This window comes from Lampetra fluviatilis, chromosome 42, assembly GCF_964198595.1.
Source record: "Lampetra fluviatilis chromosome 42, kcLamFluv1.1, whole genome shotgun sequence".
Lineage (NCBI taxonomy): Eukaryota > Metazoa > Chordata > Hyperoartia > Petromyzontiformes > Petromyzontidae > Lampetra > Lampetra fluviatilis.
This window is the reverse complement of record NC_136316.1, coordinates 5,372,913-5,394,053: the sequence shown is the minus strand read 5'-3', so window position 1 is coordinate 5,394,053 and position 21,141 is coordinate 5,372,913.

Genomic DNA, 21,141 nt, shown 5'->3' with positions numbered 1-21,141 from the left:
CAGTGGGATGCAAGTCAAACAACAACAAGCACAAGACAACTTAGATTAAGGCCATCAGTCTAACTCCGTACTACAACAAACAAACATGGCCAAGCCGAAAAACTTTTCGAAAATCACCCAAATAAAGCCATAAAAGCAATGAAACAGTGATCATAGGAACTGTGACCGAATGGGACAGCAGAAGCGGGTTTGGGAGTTAGAGACGAGGCGAAGGACGATTTTGACGGGCAGACGATCGCAGACGCAAGCATCCAACGACTTTTGAATTTTAAACAACTTTTATTGCCGCCAACAGCAACAGCATCTGGAGGCGATTTCGATATGAAATACACAAAGTCACCAGCAAACACATGAAAATTAACGCTGCAAATCCACGCGCTGTGGCACTAAAAGCACCACGCAAGCTTCCAAATAGGGGAGCTGCATCAGCAGCAGCAGCAGCGGCAGCGGCTTACCAAGGTGTGGTCAAATCGTTCCTGCGACTGCCTCCCGAGACAACACGCGTTAATAATTCCGGCCTTCTTGAGAGTTTGTTGACACGCGGTGTGTACCATTGGAACCTCATTTTCTAGTAAAAAAATATGATAATTGGTTCCAATGGTGTAAATGCTTACCCCGAGCTCTCATACTCTGATGGTGCATTGTCTCTGAGTTGTGCGCCTTTTCGCGTCATCTGGTCCAACCCATGTGAGACTAGGCTCTAAGGAAAGCTGTCTCGGGTGTGGACCAATCAACTTCAAGGACAGTGCACATTATCAGAGTTTTGTTTGCATTATGACTGCAGGTATTGTGGTCTATGCAAACATGACTCCTTGTAAAAAAAGGTGTCAGTTTTGTTGCAAGATAGAAGGGTAAAAAAACAATTATCACGCGGTGTGTAGTTCAATCCCGTAACCTGGCCGCTCACCGGGGCCCTTGTTCGAATCTCAGGTCGCTGGCGCCCTTGACTCAACACTGGGCTCAAACACATTCCTGCGGAGGGAGCTGGTAGGAACGTTGGGTTGCTCGGGCAATGGCCAGGGTCAACGGCGGCGTGGTGTATTCCGCAAATATGCCCGACTGCGAGGGCGGGCACAAGCCGGCGTGAGTAGGTTAAACGTTGAGTTTTATAAGGGCACCACGGGGTGACCAGCCCCACCCCACCCAGCCCCACCCCTCCCACCCCCCACCCAGCCCCATGATCCCCACCCAGCCCCTTCCCACCCTCCCCACCCAGCCCCTCCCACCCAGCCCTTCCCCACCCTCCCCACCCACCCAGCCCCACCCTCCCCACCCAGCCCATCCCCACCCTCCCCACCCAGCCCCTCCCCACCCTCCCTTCCCCACCCAGGCCCTCCCTCCCCACCCAACCCCTTTCTACACGACGGACACAATAATCCCATGTGGGCTGGTGTAACCAGGAGGTTCCTACCAGTTAAAGTTTACTGTTTGGTGAGTTTGAAGTTGACGGAGCCTGCGAGCCCGATGGTCCCCACGTGAACATCGGGGGAGCTGTGTGAGAGGCCGCGTGTCGCACGCGCGCGCGCGTGTGATGCGAGCGCGTTTGGAAATCGATTCGCTCCGTGCGCGTGGCACGGCGCTTGTTGCAGAGGTCTTTCTGGTTGTCGGTTCGCCCGGAAAGTTGTCTCCCTGGTCCGCGCACCACGTCCAAAAGGTGCTGCCAATTATTCCGGTGAGGAATGTAGCCCCTTCGATGTGTGTCAACGATGGCTGGGGGGGGGGTGAGCAGATGTTGTTGGGTAGTGCAGTTGGAGGCTGATGGTGGTGGTGATGGTGAAACGGTGATGGTGACGATCTTTCATGGCTTTATTTTGGTGATTTCGAAAAGTGTATTGGTTTAGCCATGTTTGTTTGTTGTAGTGCAGAGTTAGACTGATGGCCTTAATCTAAGTTATCTTATGATTGTTGTTGTTGTTGTTTGACTTGCATCCCACTGGGATTTTTGCACACAGCGTTGATCTACGGTGTTTTTTTCTGCAATATTTTGCTGTCTTTTCTTGGATTTTCTGTTTGCACTCAGTCACATATTCACTTTAAGATGTTTTTTGTTCATGTTTGTGTGTTTTGTTTGTTGCGGTTGCACCCGATTCAAGAGCCGAATGGCTCACAAGGCTATACCTAATAAATGAACTTGAACTTGAACTTGATCTTTATGGTGTTGGAGTTATGTTGTTGATTATGATAATTATGACGGCAGTGGATAGTGATGGTCACGATGGTGATGGCGGTGGGGGTGATGGTGACAGCGGTGATGGTCGTGGGAATGATGGTGACGATGTTGATGGTGTTATGGTGACGACAGTGAAAATGATGATGGTGAAAATGGTAATGGCGGTGGGGGTGATGGTGACGATGGTGCGTGGTTGATGGTGACGATGTTGATGGTGACAGTGGTGATGGCGCTAGGGGTGAGGGTGGAAATCCGCAGCAGCAACAGCGGGTGTGCGTGTGTGCGTGTGTGTGGCCGTCTAAAGCCCGGAGCTCAAATGGACTTATCCATCGATCGGCTCGTCGCCATTACTTCTCGACGAGAGACCTCCTCGCCATACCCTCGAGAGGGGCTGGTGGGAGATGGAGGAGCGTAGGTGGGTGGGTGTGTGTGCGTGGGTGTGTGGGTGGGTGAGTGAATAATTGAGTGAGTGTCTGGGTTTGCTTGGTGGGTGAGTGGATGGGTTTGTGGGTGAGTGTACGTATGGGCGAGCGAGTCGATGGATGGGTGAGTGGATATGGCAATTAGGATGGTGGTGGTGATGGTGGATGGGTGAGTGGATGAGTGAGTGGATGGGCCAATAGATTGGTAGATGAGTGGGTGAGTGGACGGGTGGATGGGTGAGTGGATATGGCAATTAGGATGGTGGTGGTGGTGGTGTTGGTGGATGGGTGAGTGGATGAGTGAGTGGATGGGCCAATAGATTGGTAGATGAGTGGGTGAGTGGATGGATGGGTGAGTGGATGGATGGGTGAGTGGATATGGTAATAGGATGGGATGGTGGATGGGTGAGTGGATGAGTGAGTGGATGGGCCAGTAGGTTGGTAGATAAGCGGGTGAGTGGATGGATGGGTGAGTGGATGGATGGGTGAGTGAGTGGATATGGCAAAATGATTGTGATTGTGGATGGGTAAGTGGATGAGTGTGTGAATGGGCCAATAGGCAGGTAGATGAGTGGGTGAGTGGATGGATGGTCGGATGAGTGGCTGGAGGAAGCAACAGTCGCTGCAGCTGAAAGAGGGGGCTGATGAAAAGTAGATGTAGAAAAAGAAAAATGACGATGGTGACGACGATGAGAATGAGAGTAGTGATTGTTGGATTGTTCTTCGAGGCTGCCAGTCACTCTATCCTGACGACCCGAAACCTCCCATGCTCGGCTCGCCCCGGGCACTGCCGTGGGCGCTGTCCAAGGTAGAGACGTTTCTGCCCCGGTGAACCCCTCACTCGGCTACCCGGTGCCTCCGCGCGCACTCCCTCCTGTCTGGGAGCCCGTACCCCCACCCCCCCCCCCGCCCTCCCTGTCAGATTAACTACACGTATGAGCACAAGACAAATACAAAGATCCCCCCCCCCATCTACCCCCTCCAGCCCCCCATCATCCACCCCCCCAACACCCCCCCCCCCCCCAAATTTCGATTTTAAGCTTTCGTGACTGCAGGGATTAATCTTCTTGGTTTTTTCGGTAAAGTCACGTAGAAGGGAAGTAATAAAATAATAAAAATAAAACATAATAAAATAAAATAATGAGACACTACCAAGCTAGCTTGGTAGTGTCTCATTCTTCACCTGAAGACGGCTGCTTGCGTTGTAGCCGAAACGTCGTGAGAATTATTTTATTTTATTATGTTTTATTTTTTATTATTTTATTACTTCCCTTCTATGTGACTTTACCGAAAGAACCAAGAAGATGAACCCCCCCCCCCAACCCCTTCCGCAACACAGAGCTCCGTATAGTTTTTTTTTTAAACAAGACTTTTGGGCCAAACAAGCTCAGCGAGTGAACACCTCTGAAGGCAGGAATGGTACCCGAGCGGGGTTGGGGTGGCCAGTACCACGGCCGACCGCCTTTGTCTCCCCAGTGGCGATGTTTTACACACCGCACCAGGTACTCATTTGAGACTGAGTCGACCTAGGGGAGGCCCAGGACCGGTTCAGATAATCGTCGACCCGTCACACAAAATACAAAGATCCCCCATCACACAAAATACAAATATCCTCCATATAGCCCTAACAGACTGTTGGGGCAAGTGCTGTTAGCGAGCACCTATGAAGGCAGGAATGGTACACGAGCGCGGTTGAGGTGGCCAGCACCACGACCGGCCGCCTTTGTCTCCTTTGGGGCAATGTTTACTACACACCACACCGGGTATTAATTTGAGGCTGAGTCGACCTAGGCGAGGCCCCCGCATGCTTCTACACGTGGAGGGAGGAAAAAATCCGTAAGAATCGGAGAAAAATCCACGCGATCACGAGTAGAGATCCACGCAAACTCCAGACATACAACAAGCGTCACGACCTCCTGTGTACCCGGCGAAGTAGTTAACATCTCGCCAGCCGTGGTACCTCCTCTCTATTCCACCTCCTGCCTCATGCTTACCCCTCCCCCTCCCCCTCCGCCCCCCCCACCACCCCTCCCGCCGACTTAAAGCGGAGACCCCAGCAGACCTCTAAACCCAACAAACAGTGGAGATGGCCCCCTCCTTATGAGTGCATCAGCAGCAGCAGTGGCAGCCATAAACCCCCATAATACACCTGAGCCCGAATCCCTGTGAAGGTCAATAAATGCCACTTCATGTGGCGGCGCGACCTATTAAGTCACAAAGGATTAGATGTATTATTGGAGAGGGTTAGTGAAGAGAGAGGGGGGTGTCTTGGGGCGGGCGGGCAGGAGGATGGAAAAGCAGTGGGGGGGGGGGGGTTGGTGTGGGATAGGGGGGGGGGGGGAGCGGTGGTGAAGTGGTTAGCGCGCTGCGGCTATGAACCCGGCGACTCGGGTTCGATTCCCACTCACGGCCAACATCAGTGGCGATTAGCTGAATTGGTCCTGGGCCTCCCCTAGGTCGACTCAGACTCAAATGAGTAACCTGGTGCGGTGTGTAAACATCGCTACTCGGGATACAAAGGCGGACGGGCGTGGTATTTGCCACTCACCCGCTCGTGTGCCGTGCCGACCTTCATAGGTGCTACTCGCTAACAGCACTTGCCCCAACAGTCTGTTGAAGGCTATACGGGGGATCTTTGTCTTTGCAGGATGAGGAGGGGGGGTGGGCGTGGTGGTGCAGCGGTTAGCGCGCTGCGCTGCGAACCCGATGGCGACTCCGACCGAATGTCCAAACTGATCCTGGAGGCGATGCTCCCTCATCTCTCCTTCGCCCACCAAGCTGAACAAGCGTGAAGTATGGTCACACATCCTCCACCACACCCCACCCCCGGCCTCCCATGGGTTACGTATACGACTCACGATGAATACCCAAGCACGCGCCATGAATCGAAATGCACTCTGCTGACTCAACGGAACTTGCTGCTTGCTACTGCTGACTGCTGCTGATGATGCTGCTGCTGCTACTGCTTTCCACGGCTATTGCTCCTGCTGCTGCTGCTTGCTGCTGTTTGCTGGCTTGCTGCTGCTGCTTCTGCTGCTTGCTCCTACTGCTTGCTGATGCTGCTTCTGCTGCTGCTGTGTTTCTTGCCTGCTTGCTGCTGCTGCATTTGACAGAAAGCTGAGCAGCGTTCTTTTGACGTGCGGATCGATACCCTAATGGATCGCAATCAATGGCAAAGATTTTTTTTCAGAGAGGTCTTAATTAAGGAAACACTTGCAGATACAAATTACGTTTTCAATGTATCGACAGTGGCGAGGTGAGCCGGCCTAAGTCATCCTTGCCGTTGCTGCCAAATAAATTAATAAAATAAATGTGCTCGCGAAATATATTTTTCGCTGCGTTCAAGCTATGTCATAAACTAAGTTTAAATAATGTTTTTACATATAGTAATAATTATTCTTAATACACGAATTATTTTCTTTGCGATGCTGCTGCGTTAGCAATGGTGCATACGCACGCGGGCCAAACACGTTCGTTAATAATAATAATAACAACAGCAACGACAACAACGACGACAACGACAGCAGCACAACAACAGCAGCACAACAACAACTGCAGCACAACAACAACAGCAGCACAACAACAGCAACAAATAACGATAACGACGACAAAAACAATAGCAACGGCAACGACAGCAACAACAACGACAACAACAACAGAAACAACAACAACAGCAACAACAACAGCATTAACAAGAACAACAACAGCAACAACAAAAAACAACAGCAACAACGACAACAACAGTAACAATAACGACGACAACAAAAGCATCGACAACAACAACAGTGTGGCCTTAAAAATATATCAAAGACGGATGGTTCGTTGGCAATGGCTATGAAGAAGGGCCATTCCGCGGAACGTCGTTACATAAGAGGATTATAAAGCGACACGGAGACCAATAGGGTGGCATCGGGAGGCGATAGGTTTACACCGAGATCCACAGAGTTACACAGAGAATCACAGACTCGGGATTGATTTCAGCTGCTAGAGGCCCCATTGTTCTGAAGAAGGGCCATCGCCCGAAACGTCGCCTATTATATATTTATTTCAAGGCCACGCAGTGTTGTTATGAAAGAGCGTGTTCAGATGTGTATGTATTTAATTAGTAATATTATTAAATTTCGATTTAAAATTTTCGTGACTGCAGGGATTCATCTTCTTGGTTCTTTCGGTAAAGTCACGTAGAATGGAAATAATAAAATAATAAAAATAAAACATAATAAAATAATTCTCACGACGTTTCGGCCACAACGCAAGCAGCCGTCCTCAGGTGGAGAACCGGTCTGTCGAGAAGACAGAGTCTGAATAACTGTCTCCACCAGAGGACGGCTGCTTGCGTTGTGGCCGAAACGTCGTGAGAATTATTTTATTATGTTTTATTTTTATTATTTTATTATTTCCATTCTACGTGACTTTACCGATAGTAATAGTATTATTATTATTGCCACTAGACCAGTGGTTCCTCTTAACCTGGGACGCACACTGCAACCCCTGGGGGGTGCGAAATACCCTTTCTGTGGGAGGGGGGGGGGGCGAGACATGGCCACATTTATCTTCGAAAGTAAATAATCGAAAACACAAATTTCGCACGGGCACGTAACTCCAACTTACTTTGTTTCATAAAACCCTGCGTGCATATTAACATTATACATGTTGCGTTTGCGAACCAAAGGGGGTGTTGGCTTGCAGTAAAAGTTAAACACCACTGCACTAGAGTGTTGGGGGATGGTAGTGATCAAAACACCGGACACTTTGCAATCCATAAGTTTTGCCCGGTCGATTTCTCGGCGCGGTAGTGGAAGGAGTGGCTGAAGAGCCTCAATGAGTTCCACCCCACCATCCTCTGTCGACCCAAGCAGCCAGTGCACACGGGTTCAAACCACTACCACCACCACAGTTAGTCCAGGTTGGTCGGCAGGCCACGTGTGGTGGGGTAAAGTGTGGGTACTTACACACTCTGTCAAGACAGAGGGCGGTGGTGGAGGGGGGGGATCAATAAATAACGAGTAACCACTCTGCGCGGGCGGGAAGTTAACAGCGGTTGTCCTGCGGATGAACTCAGACCCTGCCATAGAAATGTGGAATTTCCTCCACCGGCTCAGGACTGCACACAGCTGAATTCGCGTTCGAGTCAAAATATGTTTTTTTTTACTTTTGACTGGACGCAAAATTGGCAAAACAAACACATAAACAACTGCCAATTCCCCCCCCCATCCCCAATTTTTTTTCAAATTCATCTTTTGTTCCTTTCCTCGACCGGACTGAGAGCGAATTACCGATCCTCCACCTCCCGCGCCCGGCCCGCCGCCACTGCGACTGCACTTTGGGGGGACAGAAGGGCCTCGATGTAAACACTCACCGATCAGATAACAATTGCCGTGAGCTCTTGGACTGCAGGAGAAAAAAAAGAGGGCATCAAGGCAATGACCTTGATCGATATGCGCCTTCCCTGCTGATGAAGAGGGGGGGGGGGGTGCGGCGGGAGGGGGGGTCCCACATGCCCATCGTTAGCGCCAATAAATAATAAATAAAGAACCGTCCGGCTGAATATATAAATAAAGAATGCGTCCACACTTTGTCCACTTCATTGGAGTCACGGCCGCGTTATTACTAATGACAGTTGTTAATGTAATTCCTAATTGGCCACTTAACGCAGGAAAAAAAAAAATATATATTTTTTTGTTTTTAAAGGAGCTGGGGACACTTTTTTTTGGTGACACGAGACGGGCAGGCGAGAGGGAGGAACGCCAATCGTCAACTTGGCGACTGCCAAAAGCGACGGGGCGAGGATTTCGCTGGGAATTCCACATTGGCGTGGAATTAACGGGCCTCGGTTTGCTTGAACTCCACTCCCAAAAATGGTGGTTATCAGTGGTGTGCTATGCAGAAGGGGCCATTGCCTGAAACGTCGCCTTATCATTTTTTTCTTTTTATTTTAAAGCCCCACGCACACGCTCGGTGAGTGTCATTGACGAATCTATTCCGTGATTTTCTTCCTCGGAGGGTTGTTGAGGAGGTCGTGAGTGGTGGTTGGTGATGGGAGATGAAGACGAGGGGAGATGGGGGGGTGAGTGGTTGGGTGGGTGGGGACCATCCCTTTAAATAATTTTCGTCATTTAATAAACAAAAAAATGTTGGTGCAATATGTAGAACCGATGGCAAACAAATTAAGCGACGGGATAGAGTCGCCCTTTGCTCTGGGCAAAAACAGCAGGTGGCTTCGTAGCGAAGAGCCGACGTTCAGGCCACACCACCACCGCAGGCACACGCGTGATAGCATCGCTACTCCGCTTCACGTTTGCCTAACGTTTGTTTAACGTTGTGTCACGACGCACCCCTCCCCCTGCCCCACCGCCAGAGTTTGTTTTTGTATGACCCCCCCCCTCTCCAATCCTTTAAACAAGGTCACCAGCACACTACACAGTTGCTCGGATGGTGCGGAGGAATGGATGGGGGGCCCTAAGAGAGGCGGGTGGGTGCCAAGGGTGGAGTTATGGGGAGGAGGGGGGGGGGTAGATAGCTGGATTGGAAGTGGGGTGGTGGGGGGGCATAGTGGGGGAGGGGGGCGAGGGAAAGGGGGGGGGATCCCCGCTGGGGTTTTGAACGGAATACGCGTGGACGGACGCAGGCGCGGCGTAATGAAGCCGCGGTGTTCCAAATTGATGGGCGGCCATTAGGGCTCGCGAAGGTGGTCTATGGCGTCTCCCCCTTGAGTGCTAACGTGGTCGGTCAATATTCACCGTCACCAGCTGCCTCCCTCCCATGCCAGCTCTCTCTCTCTCTCGCTCGCTCTCGCTCTCTCGCTCACTCTCTCGCTCGCTCTCTCTCTCTCTCTCTTGATCTCTCTTTTGTCTCTTGCCGTCATCGCCGTCGTTTCTCCCCAGCCGTTCCCGTAACATTCGCTGGGTGAGCGAAGGTGCGACGTTGGTTGTTGTCAATGAGCGTCGCACGCGTTTCGCTGGATTTTCCGCCCTCATACGCCTCGTCTGGACACAAACGGCTCTCTCGCTCCGTACGTGTGCCTGTGTGTGTGTCTGCGTGTGTCTGTGTGTGTGTCATCTCGGGTATCTCGGTTAGTCGACCCGTGGCACCTGCTGGGTCTGCCCCGTGACCTCCTGCCAGCGGGCGTTCGACACTTCACGTGGCCTCAAGGTGCACATGGCCTGGCACAAGCGTCGTGGTGACGTCACCGCCACTTAGTGGCGAATGGCGGTTGTTGTTGTTGTGTGTCTGTGCGTGTGGCTGCGTGTGTCTGTGCGTGTAGCTGTGTGTGTCTGCGTGTGTCGTGATGGTCATTATAGGTGCTCGCTAACAGCACTTGCCCCCACAGTATGTCAAGGCTATACGGGGGGTCTTTGTCTTTGTTGTGTCTGTGTGTCTCCCATCGTGTGGGGAGCGTTGGTGTAGTGGTTAGCGGGAAGCACTACGAACCTGGCGAACCTGGTTCGATTCCCGCTAACGACCAACACCAGTGACGATTATCTGAACCGGTGCTGGGCCTCCCTTAGGTCGACTCAGCCTCAAAATGAGTACATAGTACGATTTGTAACAATTGCCACTGGGGAGACAAAGGCGGCCGGGCATGGTGCTGGCCACCCATGAGGTCCGTGCCGGAACTGATAGGTGCTCGCTAACAGCACTTGCCCCTACAGTCACATCTCCCCCCCCCCTCTCCTCTCACTCCCTCCTCTCGCTCGCTCCCTCTCGCTCTCTCCACGCGCTCCTCTTCGCCGTCCACGAACTTTAAAGAGACATCAGCCCAGCGTGTCAGCATTTATCTAATGAGCCCTGGAAAGAATAAAAAAAAATCGATCGTCACCTGGGCGCCCGTGATTTCTCGCCTCTCCAGAGCTGCGCTGTAGCGAGAAAGCAGAAACATCGATACAACTCCGTGTAGCAGCAGGCAACACAAACATGAAAATAATAATCTTGAAATGTGCAAAGCTCTGTGTGGAATTCGAGAGAGCCGATGCGCGATGGAGTCGTTAGTTATGCCATTTAAAAGTGTGATTCTGACGGCGGAGATCGAAGTGCGGGCGAGTGTGCGTGTGTCGTTGTGTGTGTTTTTGCGTGTGTCTGTGTGTGTGTCTGCGTGTGTTCCCGCTCACGGGAAACACCAGTGACGATTATCTGAACCGGTCCTGAGTCTTCCCTAGGTCGACTCAACCTCAAATGAGTATCTTGTGCGGTGTGTAAACACCGCCACTAGGCAGACAAAGGCGCGGCCGGGCGTGGTGTTGGCCACCCACCCCCTCGTGTGCCGTTCTGGCCTTCATAGGTGCTCGCTAACAGCACTTGCCCCAACAGTCTGTTAAGGCTATACAGGGGGGTCTTTGTATGTGTGTGTCTGTGTGTCTGTGTGTGTGTCTGTGGTGTTTTTGTTTGTGGGGAGCGGTAGTGTCGCGGTTTAGCGCGCTGCGCTACGAACCCGCACCGTCCCGAGTTAAATTCCCGATAATCCCAACCGGTCGACTCAGCCTAAAATGAGTACCTCATGCGGTGTGTAAACATCGCAACTGGGGAGACAAAGGCGGCCGGGCGTGGCTCTGGCCACCCACCCCCTAGTGCGCCTTGCCGACCTTGATGCTACTCGCTAACAGCACTTGCCCCAACAGCCTTTGCAGGCTACACGGACGATCTTTCTACGCCTGTCTGAGTGTGTGTCTGCGTGTGTGACAGACATTGAACATGTACTCTATGTAAATATACAGTTTTAAATTCTCCCCTGTGAACGCGGGAAAGGGCAGGACCGGCCAAACATCTGGGGCATCGCTAAATCTTAGCGGGGGGTTTACAAATCTGGGAAATACGCTGCAAGGTGCACCATCAATTATTTAGGGGCCCTCCCGAGTCTCCCCGTTCCCCTGCTCTCCGCCAGACTGCACCAAGCCCCCAACTCCCCACCCCCCACCCCCCAACCCCCCCCCCCCCTTCTGACCTCTCCATCCTTGCAGTCAGCCACCCCCCAAGAGACATTGTCAAAAGTCAGGGCGAATAAACTCCTGGAGGTAAATGGGTCGCAAGCGCTGGGCCACTGGGAGAGACCGCGTGAGCTTATCACAAAGACAAAGATCCTCTGCCCCCCCTCCCTCGGTGTAGCCTCAATAGACTGTTGGGGCAAGTGCTGTCAGCGAGCAGCACCTAGGAAGGCCGGCACCCGAGAGAGATGGGGGGGGGGGGTGGTGGCCAGCACCACGCATGCCCGTCCGCCTTTGTCTCCCGAGTGGCGGTGATGATTACTACACGTCGCGTTTGAAGCTCAGTTGACCTCTTAAAGAAAATTCCGTATGTACGCGCGTCTGTGTGTGTGCGTGTGTGTGTACGCATGTGTGTGTGTGCGTGTGTGTGTGTGCGCGTGTGTGTGTGCGCGTGTGTGGGTGTGGTAAGTGGTAGTTTAGCGGTTCGCGCGCTGTGCTACGAACCTGGTAGAGACCAGCATTCGATTCCCGCTCACTGCCACCAACAACAGCAAAGAACCGCAGATTTGTCGCGATGTTAACTCCCTCGCCTGGTACACAGGAGGTCGTGGGTTCGATCCCTACCCTGACGCCTGCGGTATATATGGAGTTTGTGGTGTCTCTCTCTCTCTCATCATCACGGTGGCTAGGAGGTGTTAACTCCCTCGCCTGGTACACAGGAGGTCGTGGGTTCGATCCCGACCTTGACGCCTGTTGTATATTTGGAGTTTGCGTGTCTCTCTTTCGTGGTCGCGTGAGGCCTCCGTTGTGTTCCCTCCACATTTAGAAAGAACATCACGCGTGTCAGAGTATTTGTCTTCTGTACATTTCCACATGGTGATGGTGGTAAGCCCACTTGGTTGAGCTTTCATCTGTGGCCAGGTCGCTTCTGGAAAAATCTACATAGCTCCCTGGGCCTTACCTGGTAAAATAAACAATTAGTTTGTAGTTCATCTTCTTGGTTCTTTCGGTAAAGTCACGTAGAAAGAAATTCATAAAATAATAAAAATTTAACATAATACAAATAATTCTCACGACGTTTCGGCCACAACGCAAGTAGCCGTCTTCAGGTGAAGAACAGGTATGTCAAGGAGACAGAATCGTGAGAATTATTTGTTATTATGTTTAATCTTTATTTATTTATAAATTTCTTTCTACGTGACTTTACCGAAAGAACCAAGAAGATGAATCCCTGCAGTCACGAAAGCTTTAAATCGAAATTTAGTTTGTAGTTGTATAAAGACCTGTAGACTTACACGTAGACATACGTATATTTACATAGAGACCCGTAGATTTATGCAGCGAGACGCATAGACTTACCTAGAGACTCGTAGACTTACACAGAGACACACGTAGATTTACATAGAGACCTATCGATCTTGCTTAGAGACCCATAGACTTACATAGAGACATATCGAAGTTACATACAGACCCATAGACTTACATAGAGACATATCGAAGCTACATAGAAAGCCATAGACTTACATAGAGACATATCGAACTTACATAGAGACCCATAGACTTACATAGAGACCTATCGAAGTTACATACAGACCCATAGACTTACATAGAGACATATCGAAGCTACATAGAAAGCCATAGACTTACATAGAGACATTTCGAACTTACATAGAGACCCATAGACTTACATAGAGACCTATCGAACTTACATAGAGACCCATAGACTTACATAGAGACCTATCGATCTTACATAGAGACCCATAGACTTACATAGAGACATATCGAACTTACATAGAGACCCATAGACTTACATAGATACCTATCGATCTTACATAGAGACACATAGACTTACATAGAGACCAATCGATCTTACTTAGAGACCCATAGACTTACATAAAGACCTATCGATCTTACTTAGAGACCCATAGACTTACATAGAGGCCTATCGAAGTTACATACAGACCCATAGACTTACATAGAGACATATCGAAGCTACATAGAAAGCCATAGACTTACATAGAGACATATCGAACTTACATAGAGACCCATAGACTTACATAGAGACGTATCGAACTTACATAGAGACCCATAGACTTACATAGAGACCTATCGATCTTACATAGAGACCCATAGACTTACATAGAGACATATCGAACTTACATAGAGACCCATAGACTTACATAGATACCTATCGATCTTACATAGAGACACATAGACTTACATAGAGACCTATCGATCTTACATAGAGACCCATAGACGTACATAGAGACCTATCGATCTTACTTAGAGACCCATAGACGTACATAGAGACCTATCGATCTTACATAGAGACCCATAGACGTACATAGAGACCTATCGATCTTACATAGAGACCCATAGACTTACATAGAGACCTATCGATCTTACATAGAGACCCATCGACTTACATAAAGACATATCGAACTTACATAGAGACCCATAGACTTACATAGATACCTATCGATCTTACATAGAGACACATAGACTTACATAGAGACCTATCGATCTTACATAGAGACCCATAGACTTGCATAGAGACCTATCGATCTTGCATAGAGACCCATAGACTTACATAGGGACCTATCGATCTTACATAGAGACCCATAGACTTACATAGATACCTATCGATCTTACATAGAGACCCATAGACTTACATAGAGACATATCGAACTTACATAGAGACCCATAGACTTACATAGAGACCTATCGATCTTACATAGAGACCCATAGAGACCTATGGAAGTTACATCTAGACCCGTAAATTCGGGCTGGTGAAGCACACAAAGGAGTGTAGTATGTATGTTGAACTTCTTTCGCACAATACGTAGCCAACAGTAATCATCGGAGCTGCTGACGTTCAAATCAAAAGACGAACAACAACAACAACAGAAAATATCCCCCCAACACGTCCGTCAATGGCCCTTCTCCATGACACGGTAGAGAGACTGAGTGTAACGTGAGTGAGTGTTGGAGACTCCACTGGTTAACGCCATGGTGGGGGGGGGGGTGGAGTTGTCTGATTAAAATCGCACTTTGAAAAGTTTTCCCGAGGAACAGTTTCTTTGTAAATTGGCGTACGAATCGTTTGCAAGAGGTGAAAAAAATGCACGAATCACTGCGCCTCCGAGCCCGACATTATACAGGGTGCTTAAAAAAAATGTAACACTCATATGGGAGTATCGTTTTAAATGGCAAAAGAACGGATAATACTACACTGTAACATGGTAAACAACGTATGTTAGAAGTAGACATCGTTGTCAACGCGTGCCTAGGATTTTCTCCAGGTGGTCTCCATAGCTCGGAGGCGCATTCCTCGTTGCATATGATCAGAAGTGTTAACATTCTTTTGAAGCACCCTACATAAATACGTAACAAAGACAAAGCTCCCCCATATAGCCGTAACAGACTGTTTGGGACAAGTGCCGTTAGCGATCAGCACCTATGAAGGCCGGCACGGCACGCGAGGGAGGGAGTGGGTGTCGACCAGCGCCACGCCCGGCCGCCTTTGTCTTTCCCGAGTGGCGATGTTTACACATCGCGCCAGGCACTCATTTTGAGGCTGAGTGGACCCAGCAGGGCAAGTCCAGGAACCGGCTCAGAGAATTGTCATTGGTGTTGGTGGCCGTGAGTGGGAATCGAACTCGGGTGGCCCGCCGTTGTTCCTAGCGCAGCTATGCTGGAATCGCTGCGCCACCGCTCCCCATCCTATACAAAGACAAACCCCCCCCCTCCTCCCGCATAGCCTTAACAGACTGTTGGGCCAAGTGCTGTTAGCGAGTACACGCACGCGCGCACACAGACACACCTGCCACATCCATGTGCAACACTCGGGCAACTTTGATGTTTGGACAAAGTTAACGGGGTGGAAGGAGGTGATACTTTATATATATAAAGGTATAAAACTCCACATTCTGCCATCAAAATGCGTTTAAAGTTTAAACTGGGAAAAAAAGTACGCAGTTTGGCAGCTGCGCACGATCAACCACTGCCCTATCTGACAAGTCGATTGCGAGGGCAGCTTTGATAAGTTCTATTTTTTATATATTTATTTTGCGAAAAAGTTCAGATCTGCTGTGCGCGCACACACACATACGCCTCGCTTAGGGCGAGATCGTAGTGGCCATAACACCAAGGAACGGGTCTTGTTTCGCATCGAGATTTTTCCTGTTTCGCCATCATTTTTCTGTTGCTGAATTCAGGGTTCTTGAGAACGAAAAGTTTGGCTTGCCTGTCATGCGACCAACTGTGTCACGGTAGAGTGTGTGGGAAGGTCACTCCCTCCCATTGTAGTTCATGGACCAGAGCAGAAATGGATGCCACCTAAAAAAAAGCACATCCTTAGCCATACAGATTCATTCATACGGCGAACGCGAGTGAATTTTCTCTCCAACACATCGGTGTGCTGAACTCGTAACGAATTGGCATGTTTTGTTTAAGTGAGAAACCTGACTAATTGTCAGTGTCGGGTGGTAGAGGGTTTAACGACGCATTTATATTTACGCGATCTAACCCAGAAAACCTCTATTGCGAATTAATTTCATATCCCCGCTCACGTCAAAGTGGTTGATGCGTAATTTACTGTAATCGGCCACACGGAGAGAATTTGGACCATAAAAAGTGATGCCAATCTCAGATGGTCCCGAGGAGTGACAGATATCTGGTCTGGCCTCGTGGACTACGAAGTTAGAACCAAGAAACGTCTCCTCCTCCTCCTCCTCGTGCAGGGCCTGACGACACAGAAGATTCTCTGGCTTCGATCTCCCGCCCTGAAGCTTCTGGGGCCACGAGCCCTGAACCGCATCCACTGCAGCAACAACGGCAGCAGCAGCTGATGCAGTTATACTTGACGATGATGACGGTGATGATGGTGACGATGATGATGGTGACGATGATGATGGTGATGATGATGATGACGATGATGATGATGACGACAATGATGACGATGATGATGATGATGATGACGACGATGATGATGGTAACGTTGATGATGATGATGATGACGATAATGACGATGATGATGACGATGATGATGGTGATGACGATGACGATGATGATGATGACGACGATGATGATGGTGATGGTGATGATGATGATGATGACGATGATGATGATGACGACAATGATGATGGTGACGATGATGATGGTGATAACGATGATGACGATGATGATGATGACGATGATGGTGGTGATGATGGTTACGATGATGATGACGACGACGGCTATGACGGTGACGATGATGACGATGATGATGATGACGACTATGATGACGATGCACAAATTTCACTTAAAAACTCTCCAACAATGTGGTCACCACCCGGAACAGAACCGGGGGGGGGGGGGGGGAGTCTTCATCCAGTAGCGGAGAGACAAAGGTTCTAAATTATCATTTGACACCGAGGCTTCCGCGACCAATGTTATTATTAACAACAAAGGCGATTAGGACAATTGTGGCAAAAAAAAAATCGCGATTTTTTTTTTGCCACAATTCCTGTGCAAGGAAACCGGAGAAAATGAGTGCCTCTGCCTAGCTGGGATGCATTTGACGCGTCGGCTTTCGCGACCGATATCACCCGCACGAGGAGTTGTTCCGCACAATTCTGGCTATCGCCTGATGAGTCTGCGCTGTTAATTACCGGCGAAACGTCACCAGCCACTCAAATTGCAAAAGTGGTGTCACGTTTTGTTTACGTGACGAACCTTTATTAATTGGCTGCGTCGGGTGGTGGCGGGTTTAACGACACATTTATATTTACGTGATCAAACCCCGCTCCCCCAAAAAACACTTTTGTTATGAATTAATTCTTATCGTTGTTAGAATTTTTTCATTTAATAAATATATATATATATAGAATGGCTATCATCATTGTGATAGGAATAACGTGATTTTATTTCGTGAGAATTATTATTTTTTCCCTTCTCTTCCTCTTCCTCTCCCTCGCCTTTCTCTCCCCGTCGTGGGACGCGGAAAACGCCGGTGGAGAAAAAAATGCTTCGCCCTAAGTGCTCGTGTGCATTACGTTTATGTGCAGTTCAGCTGCTCGCATGATCGTAAGAGAAAACTGACCGTTTATGAAGAGACAGACAGACAGAGAGAGAGAGACAGCGAGAGTGAGCCGGAGGGAGAGGAGAGAGAGAGAGCGAGAGGGGAGTGAGAGGGGGCAAGCGGAGAGAGAAGGCGGGAGCTGAAATGCAGTGTGGCCTCTATGCACGCGTAGGCTGTTTAAAAATGATAAACTCTCCACACAGCTCACATCAAAGCACAATAAATCTCAATGCCTCAATAAATGATAAAGATGGTGATCTCTTTATTGCGCCGGTGAAGTTCAATCTTTCCCCGGCGCCTGAGCATTTTAATGTTTGATTTACGCTTGGGGCTAGAGAATGATTTGAACAGTATGGCAGATAATGATGTATAGAGAGCATTGAGGAGGAGCGGGGAGGGTGGCGGGAGTGGTGGCGGGAGGGGAATTGCGCTAGGAGGAGGAGGAGGTTGGGTGCAGTGAAGCCCTACCAACGCTGCACCATCACCGCATGGGACGACCGTCGGAGGACGGGATGGGGAGTGGCGGGCGGGCGGGCGGGTGGGGCGACAGATAAGAAAAATAGAATCATCTGTGGCAAATAAAAGCAACATTATTCAATCAATGCGGCGGTTGAAGAGCGGACAAATATTTGCTTATTCACGCGCGCGCGCGCACAACGGAAGAATGGGTGGCGGTGCATTGGAGGAGGAGAATGAGGGAGGTTTGAGTTTCGAGAGCTCGCGGATTCATCTCAATGAACCTCGCGAGAGCTTTCGGGGCTGTGAAGTCGGGGGGGAGGGGGGCTGGGTCGGTCTGGAGGTGGGGCGGGGGGGCATCAACGCGCCACGTTTAAGGTGCCGCGTATTAAGAAATGCGGCGTCGGTTTTCGTGCGGGGGATGGGGTGGGGGGGGGCGAGAGATTATTTTTGCCGCGCGGAAAAAAATATTTCGGCTCGTCTCGATTCAGACCGTCGCCAAGAATACAAAAGGAAGCAAATTGCCGCCGTTCGAAAACAACCACTCGGAGGGAGATTTTTCCCCGTCGCGGAATTGGCTCTCACGCTCTCCCTCTCTCTCTCTCTTTCTCGCTCTTTCGCTCTCTTACTCGCGCGCTCTGTTGATCGCTCATTCTCTCTCTCTCACTCTTTCTCTCACTCTCTCTCTCGCGCCCTCTCCCTTTCTCTCACTCTCTCGCTCTCTCACTCTCTCGCTTTCTCTCGCTTTCTTCCTCGCGCTCTCTCCCTTTCTCTCGCTCTCTCACTCTCTCGCTCTCTCCCTTTTCTCTGGGACCTGCGCCTCGTTGAGAATTGGCGACCCGTGTCCCTCTTGTGCGCCGACTACAAAATCTTCTCCAAGGTGCTGGCAAATCGTCTCAAGACAGCGCTGGGTCCGCTGATTCTGCCGGAACAGTCGTTATGCATCCCCAAACGGTGCATATACGACAACATCGAGACGGTCAGAGACATAATCTCCCTTGCAGAGGCGCACAACATGGACTTAGGCCTCCTCTTCTTGGATCAGGAGAAGGCCTTTGACAGGGTGAGCCACGAGTATTTGGACAAACTCCTAACGTCGCTCGGCTTCGGCCAGGCCTCCATCTCGCACGTCAGGCTCCTGTACACGGGACACATCCAGCCTCTTGACGATAAACCAGCGGCTCGGTGCCCCGTTCCCCGTGACGAGGGGGGTCAGACAAGGATGCCCCCTCTCGGGGCTGCTGTACACCCCGTTCATTGAGCCACTGCTACGCCACCTCAGACGAAATCTATCTGGCCTCAAAGTCCCGGGACCTGAGAACGCGGTCGTCAGGGCTCTCGGCTTACGCAGACGACGTATGCGTCGTGCTCAACGGCGCGCGTGACGTCTCTGCGCTCTGCCAGGAGGTTGCAGTGTACGATAAGGCCTCCTTCGCCAGGGTCAACTGGGCCAAGTGCGAGGCCCTCTCTGTGTTTGGGGTCGCGAGGCGGCGTTTGCTCTGTGCTCCTCCCAGGAAGAGTCAGTTGGCAGCACGACGGAGTCAAGTACCTGGGGTTTTACCCGGGGAAATCACACACACGTCGCTCTGGACAACTGGAGAGAGCTGGCGGACACAATCGAGGCGAAATTACTGACATGGGCACGCCTCACTCTGCAGATGTCCTTTAGGGGCAGAGTGCTCGTCGCTAACACCATGGCGGTATCCGCGCTGTGGCACAAGACCAAGGCCCTCCAGCCTCCTGCTCGGCTACTCACCAGAGTCGACCGCTCACTCGCGCACTTCGTCTGCCATGGGAAGCACCGGCTCAGGCCGGGCGTTCTCTGCCAGCCGGTGGGCGAGGGTGGCCAGGGTTCTGGTGGACGTCGCCGCCTGGGTCACGAGATTCAGGCTCATGGCTGTCAGGCAGCCGCTGTACGACCGGGAGGAGCTACCCTGGAAGTCGCCGGCCCTCGCCCTGCTGAGGAATGCAGGGGGGTGCCTGGGGTACGGAAACGAGCTCGTCCTGATGAACTTGAGCCTGGTCGACTACACGAGGCTGCCAGGTTATCACCAGAGCCTCTTGGACGCGTGGCGGAGCTTCGAGTGGAGCAGAACATGCGCGCCCTACGACCTCGCGCAGTTCCTGAATGAGCCCTTGTTCTTCAACAGTTTCTTCCAGGGGATCAGACGAGAGAGGACCCTGGCTCTACGCCTCACATCAGCAGGGCTGCAGACAGTCTTCCACCTCGTGCAGGCCCACCAGCGCAAGTGGAAGACCGCAGCTGACATTGCCAGCTCCATGCTCGCCGGAGAGAAGCTTCTGCGGGATGTTGCTGCACGCCATGAAGGAGCCGCGCCTGAAGCTGGAGGCACCAGGGGAAAGTGACGCCCCCCTCCCCCTCCTTCTTCCCGGAGTGGTGCTTTTTCTGTCCACAGTGACTCCGGAAAGCTACTGAAGCTCCGAGGATGCAGGAACGTGGCCCTGAAGAGCGACCCAAGCAAAGCGCTCTACACGCGCTGTGTCATGGCGCTCTACACGTGCTGTGTCAAGGCGCTCTACACGTGCTGTGTCAAGGCGCTCTACACGTGCTGTGTCATGGCGCTCTACACGTGGCTGTGTCAAGGCGCTCTACACGTGGCTGTGTCAAGGCGCTCTACACGTGCTGTGTCAAGGCGCTCTACACGTGGCTGTGTCAAGGCGCTCTACACGTGCTGTGTCAAGGCGCTCTACACGTGGCTGTGTCAAGGCGCTCTATATGTGCTGTGTCAAGGCGCTCTACACGTGCTGTGTCAAGGCGCTCTACACGTGGCTGTGTCAAGGCGCTCTACACGTGGCTGTGTCAAGGCGCTCTACACGTGGCTGTGTCAAGGCGCTCTACACGTGGCTGTGTCAAGGCGCTCTACACGTGCTGTGTCAAGGCGCTCTACACGTGGCTGTGTCAAGGCGCTCTACACGTGGCTGTGTCAAGGCGCTCTACACGTGGCTGTGTCAAGGCGCTCTACACGTGGCTGTGTCAAGGCGCTCTACACGTGGCTGTGTCAAGGCGCTCTACACGTGCTGTGTCAAGGCGCTCTACACGTGGCTGTGTCAAGGCGCTCTACACGTGCTGTGTCAAGGCGCTCTACACGTGCT